General features: G+C 39.1%; 1 pseudogene; it reads right to left on the bottom strand.

The window, feature by feature from the left end:
- Positions 1-14,780: 14,780 nt before the first annotated feature.
- LOC111747702 (calmodulin-like) lies at positions 14,781-15,760 on the bottom strand (annotated as a pseudogene).
- Between the last annotated feature and the right edge of the window lie 769 nt (positions 15,761-16,529).

Here is a 16,529-nt window from a genome sequence, read left to right as displayed (position 1 = left end):
TAGAAGGCAAAAATTCTACCGCACATGTATACATAAATATGTAATGCTCCCAGGTATGCATCTGTGTGTGTGTGTGTATCCATATGTGGATTGTTTTTTAAAAAATATTGTAATGTTATGTCTATTAATCTGTGATTTAAAAAAAAATATATCACACAATGGAACGGGGCAAAAGAGCAGTAGGGCTAGTGGGCCAGGTCTATCACTTTTCATTTTTAACACGCTGCTTCTAAGGTGGATTCCTGCTGTCGCCATTTCTAAGCTGATGGGACAGAAGGCAGAGAGTACAGGACAAACATCTTTAAGGAGATGATCTGAAAGAGCCACACCTCACATCTGCTAATAAGTTACTGACCCAAGTTTCGACCCATGGACACACCTAGGTGCAAGTGTGTGTAGTTGCACGGCCACATTTCCCACTGACACTTGGGAAGGGATTCTAGTTCTAAAAGGAAGAAGAGGAAGGTGGCCTCTGGGGGACAGCAGTCTCTACCCTGAGTAGCAGTGGCAACTCTTTCTTTTCAGTTCTTCTAATATCTTTCTTAAATCCTTAAGCCTTTTTACATTCTATAAATCCTCCTTAGTGTTTTAATTGCATTTTAAAAGTCCCATTTTGCTCTTCTTCACTAGAAATTCCAGCAAACTCACAGGTCCTGGACACTGGTGTCGTCTCCACCAGCAGGCCATGCTTGGATGGTTGCTGTTGCAGTGGGACCTGTGTGGAAGAGGGAGGCATGGCCCTGCACACAGGCCCCAACTGTCCTAATTTTGGTTTTGCTGCTCAGATATGTACATTTTTATGTGTCTGCTTTGAATATATGGATTTGCTTTTACACATAGCCTGTCTCTTATGTTAAGTCCATTGTGCATTCAAATTCCTCCACACAAGTAGCTTGATATTTTTGATCTATTAGCAATAAAAAGAGGTTTGTTCAGATACATCATCATGGTAGGCGACATTGGTTTTTTTTGTCCAGTGACAACTGGAGGTCTCTTCTTGTTGTCTGTAACTGTTGATTATTATATTGGTTTGAGGAAAATGTAGGAGATATTGATGCCAAAATAACCAAATTCTGTGCTCCCCCAGCACTGGTTCCCTATTTCCAAAAGAAATTTCCAATCATTTTTAAGTTTGTACTAAGTGCAAGCCATACAAATTCCAATTTTCAACTATCACAGCAGTATGCGTTTGGGGGCATCTTGGTTTATAGCTGAGGTTCTTTTTATTATTTAATTCATTTGCTGGTTTCTAAACGTTTTTGAAGCAGCATAGAAAAATCACGTAAAGCTTATTTGCATATTGTAACAAATCACCGAAAGGTGAACTTTTCTTATATCCACAACTCTGTTCAGGAAATAGAACATAAATGGCATTCCAGAGGTCTCCTGAGTAACCCTTCCCAATCATGATATTACTTAACATCTGTAGTCATTAATTCTCTGTAAGGATTGTTTTCTATAATTTTGGCCATTTCAAATCAGAGAAGTGATATTCAGTCTTAATCTTTATGCTTTTGGAGGGTATTTTAGAAAAGTAAAACTTATTAACTTCTCTCAGGTTAAAAAGACAGGCAGAATATGATAAAACTAATTAAAATATTCTTTTCTGTTCATAAATTTCCATTCAACTTAAAATTAACTTCATTTCCTCCATTACTGATTTAATTGCTTCTATTGAATGTATTGAACTATCTTATTTTAATACTCTTAATTTTAGGTAATTTCATTATTTAATTTTATTCAACCTTTACCTATAGCCTGAATATTTTCCGTATTCCAACTGAATGGAAACTGATATTTAAAAAATGCATTAATAAAAGCATTTCAGAATTTCAGCAGGAGATTTAAAATTCATTATTACGTGCTTGGATTTTATTGAAAGATGAATGTCATTTTAAAGAATCTTGGAGGACATATCCACACACTTGCTTTTAAAATAAAAGTATCACCTACTTGCATTAAGTTGGTTTCCATTTGATAAACCATAACTTTAAATACCACACTGTATTCAAATAATACTTACTATACAAAATGAGTGATATGTGACATATACAGTGGGGATTAACTAATAAATAAGAGCTTGACATGAGACAATTTACTAAGAAGGGCATGTCCCATGTGAATGCAATAGAATCCTGACTAGTTTCCCAGGAGGTGAGCTCTCCAATGGACTTCAGAGACTGAGGGAGGATATGAAGTTTGAGCATCAGCTCAATCTCTCCTCATTTCCACAGGACTTTTTATCTAAATGCTAGGAAGCCTTCGTGGTGTAGTAGTTCAGAGCTACGGCTGCTAACCAAAAGGTCAGCAGTTCAAATCCACCAGGTGCTCCTTGGAAACTCTATGGGGCAGTTCTGCTCTGTCCTATAGGTCGCTATGAGTCAGAATTGACTCGATGGCAATGGGTTTGGTTTTGGTTGTCTAAATGCTATGATGACCAATTTATATGTGCTCTATCCTAAAATCCCCACAGGAGTTTTGGGTTAGCAAATTGCACAGCTTGCTATCGTAGGCACCTGTCATGGATTGAATTGTGTATCTCAAATATATATGTCAGTTTGGCTGGGCCATGATTCCCAGTATTGTGTGCTCGTCCTTGATTGTGTGATGTGATGTAATTGTCCAATATGTCATGAATCCTAACCTCTGGCTGTGGTTAATGAGACAAGATTAGGTTATGTTAAAGAGGATTACAGTGGGATGCAACACCCTTACTTAGGTCACAGCCCTGATCTGATGTAAGGGGAGTTTTCCTAGGATGTGGCCTGCATCACCTTTTACCTTATAAGACATAAAATGAAAGAGAAGCTGCAGAGAAATGGTGGAAGCGGGATGCCAAGCCACATGAAGATTACCCAGGAGCAGAAGCTCAAAGAGACAAGGACCTTCCTCCAGAGCCAACAGAGAGGAAAAGCCTTCCCCTAGAACCGGCACCCTGAATTCAGACTTCTAGCCTCATAAACTGTGAGAAAATAAATTTCTGTCTGTTAAAGCCATCCACTTGTGGTATCTCTGTTATAGCAGCACTAGATAACTAAGACGGTGACCATCTTACAACTTAGACTTTTATGATTTGGAAAAAAAAATGGATTGATTAGTATGGAAGGCATGGGATTGCACGCCCCAGATATCCCCTCAAGGTAAGACTTATTGCCCTCAGCCTCCATTTGTCAGCTCCTAGAGGGTCTGTCTCAGCTGCAGAAAGCCACCTGGCCCTAGGTTACAACTCACCAGGGAAGCCTACACCCCTATGCTGATGGCAGCTGAGCTTAGAGGCCCAGGCATTTCAGCCTGATGCCAGAAACTTGGAAGGTCAGTGAAGAACTCCCTGTAGGGTTGGTCAAGGCCTCATCAGGCTTGCATAAACCAAACCAAACCAAACCCGTTGCTGTCGAGTCAATTCTGACTCATAGTGACCCTACAGGACAGAGTAGAACTGCCCCATAGGATTTCCAAGGAGCAGCTGGTGGGTTCAAACTGCCGAACTTTTGGTTAGCAGACGTAGCTCTTAACCATTACGACACCAGGGCTTCTGGGTCTGCATAGCTGTTCTGTTTCTTCCTCTGTCCAAATCTGTGTCCACCCCCTTCCTTGCACAGGAGTTGATTCCTAATAAACTTCTTATACCCCAGGTTTCTGGCAAACTCCAGAAATTGGGGTGAATGTTATACTTGTGGGGTCCCTGCTGATGTCTACAAAGTAGTCTTTCTTGCTCCAATTTATCTTGAATGCGGATATCAGACTCTCTGCATCAATGCATCCATGTAGGCAGTCAAAATTTCCAAGTATATTTTATATGCTGCACGCTAATTTTTACCTTTAAGGAGCTTCCAGCCAGAGGGAAGAGGTAAGACGTTTCTGTAAAAGGTGACTATAAAAGGATAAAGGGCAGAAGTAAAGAGACCAGTAAATAAGCTACCTAAGGTGGATGCTGTAAACCAAAACCAAACCCACTGCCATAGAGTTGATTCGACTCATAGTGACCCTATAGGACAGAATAGAACTGCCCCATAGAGTATCCAAGGAGTGCCTGGCGGATTTGAACTGCCGATCTCTTGGTTAGCAGCCGTAGCTCTTAACCACTAAGCCACCCAGCTTTCCATGGGTGCTGTAAGGAGATGCAAACTACAGTGGTGGTACAGGGAATAAACAGAAGAGGATGGATGGGAAAAAAGGAGTGATTTTTTCTTTTAATTTTATGTGCTTTAGGTGAAAGTTTACATGGCAAATTAACTTCTCATTCAAAAATTTATACACAAATGGTTTTATAACACTGGTTGCAAACCCTGCAATGTGTAAGCACTCTTCCCCCTTTCTTTTCCACCCTGGGGCTCTCCATAACCATTCATCAAGTTTTCCTATCTCTTCCTGCCTGCTCATCTTTGCTTTTGGGCAAGTGTTGCCCATTCAGTCTTGTATACTTGATTGAACTAAGAAGCATGTTCTTCGCTTGTGTCACTGTTTGTTTTACAAGCCTGTCTAATCTTTGGCTGAAAGGTGGACTTCAGAAGTGGCTTCAGCTCTGAGTTAGCAGGGTACTTGCTGAAAGTGAAGAGGACTTGAAGCACTTAGTGATGAAGATCAAAGACTACAGCCTTCAGTCTGGATTATACCGCAACATTAAAAAAAAAATTCTCACAACTGGACCAATAAGTAACATCATGATAAACTGAGAAAAGACTGAAGTTAGCAAGGATTTCATTTTACTTGGAGCCCCAATTTCTTTACAACATACAAAGTAGGGTTATTCCAGTGAAACTACCATTTTGATTCTAATTCCCCGTTACTAAGGCAATGGATCTCTACTCCCTTTCCCAAATTCTCTCCAATTATGTTACGTGGCATATTCTCACACTCATTGTTGCATTGTTAATTATGATTTGTACTGTATTTATGCCATGTATTAGAGTACATAGCACTGTCTCTATTTCTTTTAATACCATGATCTTTATCATTTTAGATTTTATATCTGGGTCTTCGCCCCCATGTGTGTGTCAGTTTCTCATACTGTGGGGGCTTGCACATTGCTGTGATGCTGGAAGCTATGCCACCGGTACTCAGATAGCAGCAGGATCACCCATGGAGGACAGGTTTCACCTGAGCTTCCAACTAAGACAGACTAGGAAGAAGGACGCAGCAGTCTACTTCTGAAAAGCATTAGCCAAGCCAGTGAAACCTTATGAATAGCAGCGGAACATTGTCTGATATAGTGTTGGAAGATGAGCCCCCCAGGTTGGAAGGCACTCAAAAGATGACTGGGGAAGAGCTGCCTCCTCAGAGTAGAGTCAACCTTAATGACGTGGATGGAGTAAAGCTTTCGGGACCTTCATTTGCTGATGTGGCACGACTCAAAATGAGAAGAAACAGCTGCAAACATCCACTAATAATCGGAACCTGGAATGTAAGGAGTATCAATCTAGGAAAATTGGAAATCGTCAAAAATGAAATGGAACACATAAGCATCGATATCCTAGGCATTAGTGAGCTGAAATGGACTGGTATTGGCCATTTTGAATCGGACAATCATATAGTCTACTATGCTGGGAATGACAACTCGAAGATGAATGGTGTTGCATTCATCATCAAAAAGAAAGTTTCAAGATGTATCCTGAAGTACAACGCTGTCAGTGATAGGATAATATCCATATGCCTACAAGGAAGACCAGTTAATACGACTATTATTCAAATTTATGCACCAACCACTAGGGCCAAAGATGAAGAAATAGAACATTTTTTATCAGCTGCTGCAATCTGAAATTGATGGAACATGCAATCAAGATGCATTGATAATTACTGGCGATTGGAATGCGAAAGTTGGAAACAAAGAAGAAGGATCAGTAGTTGGAAAATATGGCCTTGGTGATAGAAAAAATGCCAGAGATCAAATGATAAAATTTTGCAAGGCTAACAACTTCTTCATTGCAAATACCTTCTTTCACCAACATAAACGGCGACTATATACATGGACCTTGACAGATGGAACACACAGAAATCAAATTGACTACATCTGTGGAAAGAGACGATGGAAAACCTCAATATCATCAGTCAGAACAAGGCCAGGGGCCGACTGTGGACAGACCTTCAATTGCTCATATGCGAGTTCAAGCTGAAACTGAAGAAAATCAGAGCAACTCCACGAGAGCCAAAATATGACCTTGAGTATATCTCACCTGAATTTAGAGACCATCTCAAGAATAGATTTGACGCATTGAACACTAGTGACCACAGACCAGACGAGTTGTGGAATGACATCAAGGACATCATCCATGAAGAAAGCAAGAGGTCACTGAAAACACAGGAAAGAAAGAAAAGACCAAGATGGATGTCAGAGGAGACTCTGAAACTTGCTCTTGAGCATCGAGCAGCTAAAGCAAAAGGAAGAATTGATGAAGTAAAAGAACTGAACAGAAGATTTCAAAGGGCCTCTCAAGAAGACAAAGTAAAGTATTATAATGACATGTGCAAAGAGCTGGAGATGGAAAACCAAAAGGGAAGAACGCGCTCAGCGTTTCTCAAGCTGAAAGAACTGAAGAAAAACTTCAAGCCTTGAGTTGCAATAGTGAAGGATTCTATGGGGAAAATATTAAACAATTGGCAGAAAGCATCAAAAGAAGATGGAAGGAATACACACAGTCATTATACCAAAAAGAATTAGTTGATATTCAACCATTTCAAGAGGTGGCATATGATCACGAACCGATGGTACTGAAGGAAGAAGCCCATGCTGCTCTGAAGGCACTGGCAAAAAACGAGGCTCCAGGAATTGATGGAATATCAATTTAGATGTTTCAACAAACAGATGCAGCGCTGGAGGTGCTCACTCATCTATGCCAAGAAATATGGAAGACAGCTTCCTGGTCAACTGACTGGAAGAGATCCATATTTATGTCTATTTCCAAGAAAGGTGATCCAACCGAATGCAGAAATTATAGAACAATATCATTAAATATCACACACAAGCAAAATTTTGCTGAAGATCATTCAAAAACGGCTACAGCAGAATACGGACAGGAAACTGCCAGAAATTCAAGCTGGTTTCAGAAGAGGACATGGAACCAGGGATGTCATTGCTGATGTCTGATGGATCCTGGCTGAAAGCGGAGGATACCAGAAGGATGTTTCCTTGTGTTTTATTGACTATGCAAAGGCATTCGACTGTGTGGATCATAACAAATTATGGATAACATTGAGAAGAATGGGAATTCCAGAACACTTAATTGTGCTCCTGAGGAACCTTTCCATAGATCAAGAGGCAGTTGTTCAGACAGAAGAAGGGGATACTGATTGGTTTAAAGTCAGGAAAGGTGTGCGTCAGGGTTGTATTCTTCCACCATACCTTTTCAATCTGTATGCTGAGCAAATAATCCGAGAAGCTGGACTATATGAAAAAGAATGGGGCATCAGGATTGGAGGAAGACTCATTAACAACCTGCGTTATGCAGATGACACAACCTTGCTTGCTGAAAGTGAAGAGGACTTGAAGCACTTACTACTGAAGATCAAAGACCACAGCCTTCAGTATGGATTGCACCTCAACATAAAGAAAACAAAAATCCTCACAACTGGACCAATGAGCAACATCATGATAAACAGAGAAAGGGCTGAAGTTGTCAAGGATTTCATTTTACTTGGATCCACAGTGAACAGCCATGGAAGCAGCAGTCAAGAAATCAAAAGACACTGGACCTCTTTAAAGTGTTGAAGAGCAAAGATGTCACCTTGAAGACTAAGGTGCGCCTGTCCCAAGCCATGGTATTTTCAATCGCATCATATGCAGTAAAAGCAGGACAATTAATAAGGAAGACCGAAGAAGAATTGACGCCTTTGAATTGTGGTGTTGGCGAAGCATATTGACTGCCAAAAGAATGAACAAATCTATCTTAGAAGAAGTAGAACCAGAATGCTCCTTAGAAGCAAAGATGGCGAGACTGCATCTTACATACTTTGGACATGTTGTCAGGAGGGGTCAGTCCCTGGAGAAGGACATCATGCTTGGCAGAGTACAGGGTCAGCGGAAAAGAGGAAGACCCTCAATGAGGTGGATTGACACAGTGGCTGCAACAATGAGCTCAAGCATAACAACGATTGTAGGGATGGCTCAGGACCAGGCAGTGTTTAGTTCTGTTGTGCGTAGGGTCGCTATGAGTTGGAACCAACTCGACGGCACCTAACAACAACAACAACATTTAGGTCTTTGATCATTTTGTGTTAGTTTTTGTGCATGGTGTGAGTAATTACAATTTACTATCTATTGTTTGAGAAGACATATGACCAAAAATTATTCTAAATTCAGCAATACTTCAAAGCAAACTATATTAACTATTAGAGTATGAACTGACATCTGTAAGATCATATTTAAAAAAATGTGTTAGGCATATCATTGTCAGACTGACGGTGTGCAGAGCCTCTGCTTCTTCCTAGGTTTCTGCAGCCCTGCAGGTGTCCGCAGTTCAGGGTTTGGGAACCATTTTCATAGATGATGGACACCTGTAGGTACTTTTACCATTCCACGTCTGTTATTGACACTGAGGAGAATTGTTTTGTATGGGTTTCACTGACCTCTTATTGGAAAGGAGCAAAAGAATGCAACACGAATAAACTCTGTTTTCCTATTATTGGACTTACATTTAATAGGAATATCCTGAAGAAGATTATCTATCTTTGGAATATGAGATGCACTTGATACATCATAGTTTCTGGTTTTTCCTTCCTTTCTGACCCACTTCTCTAATGCCAGGAGTTCCCATATCATTGTGCCCTCTACATCCATAATCCCTCTCAAAGTGATGCCAGACCAAGCCCCTGTGGTCTTTACCTCATGGCCTGGTTGATCACTAATAACTCTTTCTTTGTTTAGGCATTAATATTTAATTAATATTTAACCTTCAACAAAATATTCTTTAGTATTACTCTAACTAATGAAAACATACATTTCACTGTGAGATTTCAGTGTTTTCACCAGATGGCTGAGGAAATAATTTTTAACAAGGGGTCTATCAGAGGAAGGTCCATCATTACACACAGTTGATGGCCCTCTTTAGTAGTGCCAGCCCTGGCCTTAAAAAAAAAGAGGAAGGTCCATCATTACACACAGTTGATGGCCCTCTTTAGTAGTGCCAGCCCTGGCCTTAGTCTGTGTTAATATCTCTTTATAGCAACACCTGCATTAGAATAAATTGATCCCATTATTTCAAATCATAACTGTCTTATTTTTGTTATGCTCATTAACAACAAAAAAAATACCCTGCAATCGTCTGAGTGATAAAAGGAAAATAACCTCTAAAAATTACCTAGTCTATGTTTTAGCTAGCTATGGCTGTCTTCTAAAGTGCTTTAAAAAATTCAAAAGAATCGTTGAACGAAAATGAGCTTGCTGTGTTTTTATGAGTTCATGTCACCACAGTGGGAGTTTTAGCTTTATGTGACCAGCAGGTTTTGGGTTTTGGATGTTGATTCACACAATGTATTTAATGACTATTGCCTGTGTTCTAAGTTCTTTGGAATTAACCATTAAGGATGCAAAGAGCAGAACAGCTAATGGTTCACAGGACTTACAAATAATTTTTCAACTCAAATTTATTGGGCATTATCAGGCTGACTGCATTACCAGAGTGAACAACCGTATAGAGCAGCTTTACTTTTTGAGGTCTAAGGCAGCACTATTTACTCTGCTAAAAGTAATCTGTACTTTTTCTGAATAAAGTTTAACCTTGCCTGAATCTATTTTTGGAATCTTTTTTTTTAATATGCATGAAACACACACACGGGATTTTGCATGAACAGAAATAAATTTCAGTAGTGGTAAATTTTTCCTTTTTGCCACAGTTCGTTCCTGGAAATCACATTTTAAACTGTGTTAACAGGAGATTACAGTATTGTTCTTTAGGAACACTGTCTTGAAAAGGAAAAAAAAATTTATTGATATTAATCAAAGGTAATGATTTTTTAAGTGAAAATAGACCCTAAGAAAGATTTCTTAAATGTTTTATAGAAATTGCAGTCTCTGTTTATTTAATCAATTTATTAGCTAGTCAACAAATAAGATAACTCACGTGAAAATTAATTTATATAAATTTAATTATTGCTAAGTGGACACATAATTCCATACTTGGGGAATATTTATGAGACTCTTATCTGATCTAAAGAAAAATTCTCAGCACATGCACCACATGCTTCCATGGACTTAGGCACATTTAGATCAAACCTAAAATCTCTTTTAAGGCACTAAATTAGGTAATTAATGCATAGTTAATAGGATTATTAGTATTCATGCACAACCATGACTTTATGAGCTACAGATAACTTATACTGTGCATTACTGGAATGTCCAGAAAAGTAGCTATAATTCTAATCCTCTACTCAAGAAAGGATATTAAAAAACAAATGAGTGAGAGTTACACTATGTCAGGGGATCTTTGGGGCCAGCTTTGATAGACAAAATAAACAAACAGAAATTTTGGAACTTCATTACCAACTAACAAAACAACTTATGGTGCCTTCACTTTTGAGAGAGAGATTTTTACTTTTTGTGACATCATGGATGAGCTCAACCACTATAGATATATATTATGGCAGCAAAACTGAAATTCTCTTGTCCCACAGACTGACCTAATAAATAGAAAATGTATTAGCCACTGTTGTTGTTGCTATTAGATGCCATCGAGTAGATACCCACGTGTGCAGAGTAGAACAGAGTTTCAAGATGGACCTTTAGGAAGCAGATTACCAGGTCTGTCTTCCAAGACACCTTTAGGTGGGTTTTAACCACCAACCTTTCTGCTGGTAATCCAGTACTGAAGTATTTGCACCACCCAGGGACTAGCCATAAAAACAGTAAACATTAATAACTTGCTGTTGTCAAGTGCCATCAAGCTGGTTCTGACTTATAGCAATCCTATGTACAACAGAACAAAACATTGCTGCGCCCTGCACCATCCTCACAATCATTGTTGCAGCCGCTGTTATCAATCCATCTCATTGAGGGTTTTCTTCTTTTTCACTAACCCTCTATCTCACCAAGCGTGATGTCCTTCTCCAGGGACTGATCCCTCTTGATAACATATCCAAACTGCGTGAGATGAAGTCTTGCCATCCTTGCTTCTAAGGAGCATTCTGGCTGTACTTCTTCCAAGACAGATTTGTTTGTTCTTCTGGCAGTCCATGGTATATTCAATATTCTTCTCCAACACCATAATTCGAAGGCACCAATTCTTCTTACGTCTTCCTGATTCATTGTCCAGCTTTTGCATGCATATGAGGCAATTAAGAATACCATGGCTTGGGTCAGGTGCACCTAAGTCCTCAAAGTGACAACTTTGCTTTTTAACAATTTAAAGAGGTCTTTTGCAGCAGATTTGCCCAATGCAATATGTCGTTTGATTTCCTGACTGCTGCTTTCATGGGCATTGACTATGGATAGAGTAAAATGACATTCTGAACAACTTCAATATATTCCACGTCTATTATGATGTTGCTTGTTGGTCCAGTTGTGAAGATTTTTGTTTTCTTTATGTTGAGGTGTAATCCATACTGAAGGTGTGGTCTTTGATCTTCATCAGTACGTGCTTCAAGTCCTATTCGTGTTCTTGTTCTTCTTCATATAGTCCAGCTTCTCGGATTATTTGCTCACCATACAGATTGAGTAAGTATGGTGAGAGGATACAGCCCTGACATCCATCTTTCCTGATTTTAAACCATGCAATATGCCCTTGCTGTGTTTGAACAACTGCCTCTTGGCCTATGGACATGTTCTCTATGAGCACGATTAGATGTTTTGTAATTCCCATTATTCACAATGTTATCCATAACTTGTTGTGATCCACACAGTCGAATGCCTTTGCATAGGCAATAAAACACAGGTAAACATCTTTCTGGTATTCTCTGCTTTCAGCTAGGATGCACCTTACATCAGCAATGATATCCCTCATCTGACGTCCTTTTCTGAATCTGGCTTGAATTTTTTACAGTTCCCTGTTGATGTACTGCTACAACTGTTTTTGAATTATCTTCAGCAAAATTGTATTGGCATGTGATATTAATGACATTGTTCAATAATTTCTGCATTCTGTTGGATCACCTTTCTTTGAAACGGGCATGAATATGGACCTCTTCCAGTCAGTTGGACAGGTAGTTGTCTTCCAGATTTCTTGGCACAGATGAGTGAGCACTTCCAATGTTGCACTGATTTGTTGAAACATCTCAACTGATATTCTGTCAGTTCCCGGAGCCTTGTTTTTGCCAATGCCTTCAGTGCATTTGGACTTCTTCCTTCAGTACCATCGCCTCTTGATCACATGCTACCTCCTGAAATGTCTGAACGTCACCTAATTCTTTTTGGTACAGTGACTCTGTGTACTCCTTCCATCTTCTTTTGGTGCTTCCCAGCTCATTCAATATTTTGCCTGTAAAATCCTTCAATACAGCAACCTGAGGCTTGAATTTCTTCTTCAGTTCTTTCAGCTTGAGAAATGCCAAGTATGTTGTTCCCTTTTGGTTTTCTAACTCCAGGTCTTCGCACATTCTGTTGTAATACTTTACTTGTCTTCTCGAGCCACCCTTTGAAATCTTCTTTTCAGCTCTTTTACTTCATCATTTCTTTTATTCACATTAGCTATGCAATGTTAAAGAACAAGTTTCAGAGTCTATCCTGACATCCATTTTGGTCTTTTCTTTCTTTCCTGCCTTTTAAATGACATTTTGTTTTCTTCATATATGACATCCTTGATGTAATCTCACAACTCATCTGTTCTTTGGTCATTAGCATTCAATGCATCAAATCTATTCTTGAGATAGTTTCTAAATTCAGGTGGGATATACTCAAGGTCGCACTTTGGCTCTCATGGTCTTGTTTTAGTTGTCTTCAGCTTCAACTTGAACTTGCCTAGGAGCAACTGATGATCTGTTCTGCTGTTGGCCCCTGGCCTTGTTCTGACTGGTGATATTGAACTTCTCCATCATCTTTTTCCACAATTTGATTCCAGTGGTCCACATGCATAGTCGCCATTCATGTTTTTGAAAAAATATTTACAGTGAATAACTCATTAGTCTTACAAAATTCTATTATGCTCTCTCAGGCATCATTTCTATCACCAAAACCACATTTTCCAACTACCAATTTTTCTTTTTTGTTTCTAACTTTCATATTTTAATCACCAGTAATTATCAATGCATCTTGATTGCATGTTTGATCAATTTCAGACTACAGAAGTTGGTAAATATCTTCAATTTCTTCATCTTTGGTATTAGTGGTTGGTGTGTAAATTTGAATAATAATCGTATTAACTTGTCTTCCTTGTAGGTGTACGGATATTATCCTATTATTGACAGTGTTGTACTTCAGGACAGATCTTGAAGTGTTCTTTTTTGACAGTGAATGTGACACCATTCTTCTTCAATTTGTCATTCCCAGCATAGTAGACTATATGATTATCCAATTTAAAACGACCAACACCAGCCCATTTCAGCTTACTAATGCCTATGATATCGATCTTTACATGTTCCATTTCATTTTTGAAAACTTTCAATTTTCCTAGATTCATACTTTGTACATTCCATGCACCAATTATTAATGGATGTTTGCAGTGGTTTCTTCTCATTTTGAGTCATGCCACATCAGCAAACAAAGGTCCCCAAAACTTTATTATATCCACGTCATTAAGGTCAACTCTATTTTGGGGAGGCAACTCTTCCCCAATCTTATTTTAAGTATCTTTCAACTCAAGGGGGCTCATCTTTTGGCACTGTATCAGACAGTGTTCCACTGCTATTAATAAGGTTTTCACTGGCCAATTTTTAAAGAAGTAGATTGCCAGGTCCTTCTTCCTAGTCCACCTTGGTCTGGAAGCTCAGCTGAAACCTGTCCACCATAAGGTCACCTGCTGGTATTTGAACATCGGTGGCATGGCTTCTAGCATCACTGCAAGACACAAGCCACTACAGTAGAAAAAACTGACAGATAATTTCTGTAATAACATTCTCTGAAGTAAGTACAGCCATTCAAAATCATTTCATTGCTAATAAGTCTTTAATAATAGTAGTAAGCACTTGTTTTGGATGGTGGTGTTGGTGGTAGTGCGTTTCACAATGAAAAACATATTCTGTGGGTTTCTCCAGCATCTTTTCTTCTCCTCCTATTTCTCAATTTATTCTACCCTATAAACAGACTTGGAGAGTACCAATCCAATGTTAGCAGTGAAATATTCTTTTAACCCTTCATAGCCAGTGCCAATTTTGCCAACATGTAATTTTTGGGAGGAGTTAAATTGTAATTTTTTAATTGGAAAACAAATACACAACTTGAAATGGATTTGAGGCAAATTGTACCAGAAGCAGATTTTCTTTAAGTGGCTGAACAAAGTTAAAAAGCAAGTAACAATAAAAGAAAGTTTTTCTGGTAAAGGATCAGCAGCACACACACACACACACACAAAATAGTGCAGAGTGCCTGGGTAATCCAGCCATTTTTCAATAGTGCAACTTTAAGCACATATTGTTGACTGTCCATAGTCCATGCAGAGCTACAACTCCACACTTCAACAACAACATGCTGACAGTCCCTAAAGAGAACTACTTAAGAAAAGACATAACCCAGATAGATGCTCCCTCATTTAACCAACTCCATCTAACGTTAGGTGTGCAGAAGGGCTAGATATACCCAGAATAAGCCACAGGCAACATGTTACTTGATCAATTTCTAAAATAAGGTATCAGGACAACAACAGTAAGATAAGGGAAAAAAACATGGAGGAACGAAGCCCTAATTACTATACATGCACATTTTTTTGATAGCATATTTTTTTTTTTTGACAGCAGGGGGAAACTTTTTACAGATAAGCTACAAAGAAAAGGCAAATAAACAATTTTGTACAAGAGATTTAACACATTCTGTACAATGTCTTCACTTTGCTGTCATTTGTACAAACTCTTCATAATTTACTTGACCATCACCATCAATATCTGCTTCTCTGATAATTTCATCAACCTCTTCATCTGGTAACTTCTCTCCTAGGTTAGTCATCACGTGGCGAAGTTCTGAGTCACTAACATAGCCATTGCCATCCTTATCGAGGAGCTGTGGTGGTTCGGCTGCTAACCAAAAGGTCAGCAGTTCAAATCCACCAGCCGCTCCTTGGAAACCCTAGGAGGCAGTTCTACTCTGTCCTATAGGATCACTATGAGTCAGAATCCACTTAACAGCAATGGGTTTTTGTCTTTATTTTTTTTTTATCCTTATTGAACACACAGAATGCTTCTTTAATTTTTTCTTCACTGTGTCTTTCACTTTTCTTGCCATCATTATCAGAAATTACAGGAAGTCAATCGTACCATTGCCATCAGCATCTACTTCATTAATCATGTCCTGTAATTCTGCTTCTGTGGGATTCTGCCTAAGAGACCTCATTACAGTTCCTAATTCCTTTGTTGTTGTATTTCTATTACCATCCTTGTCAAATAATGAAAAAACTTCTTTGAATTCTGCAATCTGCCCTTTGGTCAGTTGGTCAGCCATGTTGCAAGCACTATCAGTCTCCAAGGTGCGATCGCACAATCACTAGGCTCCCTACCTCCACTTGGACTAATCTCAGCATGTAGTTTTTGATCCTGCAGCTTTGTATAGAAATATTTGGACAAGCAACCATATTAAAACCAGGAAACCTGCCCCCAGAAATCACACCCAGGAGTCTTGCCCCTTTATCTTGCTCTGTCCCTCTGACTGAATTAAAGCCTTGTTCAACACAGAACTATTTTTTGAACACAAGGTCTTTCACTAATGCATATAGGAGCAGTATCTTAATTTAGTGCAGAAACATATAAGTAATACCACAGTCTTACTCAAAGTACAAGGAGCTCCAGTTAAGTGCTCAACTAACTGAAAGGTTGGCTGTTCAAACCCATCCAGCAGCTCCACTGAAGAAAGATCTGGAAATCTGTTTATATAAAGATTACAGCCAAGAAAACCCTATGAAGCAGTTCTATTCTCTCACATAGGTCACTATGAGTTAAAAAGCAACTTGATGGCAACTAAAAACAAAAACAACAATAACTCAGAGTACATGACATATTGTTGAGAGGCCATCACAGTACTTTGTATTCCATTGGAAAACGACAAAATAATGTAATTACAAAGCCATATGAATTGTGTCCCCTCAAAATGTGTGTCAACTTGGCTAGGTCATGATTCCCAGTATTGTGTGGTTGTCCACCATTTTGTGATCTGATGTGATTTTCCTGTGTGTTGTAAATTCTATCGTCTATGATGTTAATGAAGCAAGACTCAATCTATAGGATTAGGTTGTATCTTGAGTCAATCTCTTTCGAGATATAAAAGTCAGGATCGAGCAGAGAGGAGAGGGACCTTCTACCACCAAGAAATAAGAGCCAGAATTAGAGCAATGTCCTTTGGACCCAGGATCCCCGCACTGAGAAGTTCCTAGACTGGGGAAGACTGATTACAAGGACCTTCCCTCAGAGCCAACAGAGAGAGAAAACCTTCTCCTGGAGCTGGCAGCCAGAATTTGGACTTCTAGCCT

The sequence above is a fragment of the Loxodonta africana genome, chromosome X, assembly GCF_030014295.1.
Source record: "Loxodonta africana isolate mLoxAfr1 chromosome X, mLoxAfr1.hap2, whole genome shotgun sequence".
Classification (NCBI taxonomy): domain Eukaryota; kingdom Metazoa; phylum Chordata; class Mammalia; order Proboscidea; family Elephantidae; genus Loxodonta; species Loxodonta africana.
This window is presented reverse-complemented; position numbering and strand designations above follow the sequence as displayed.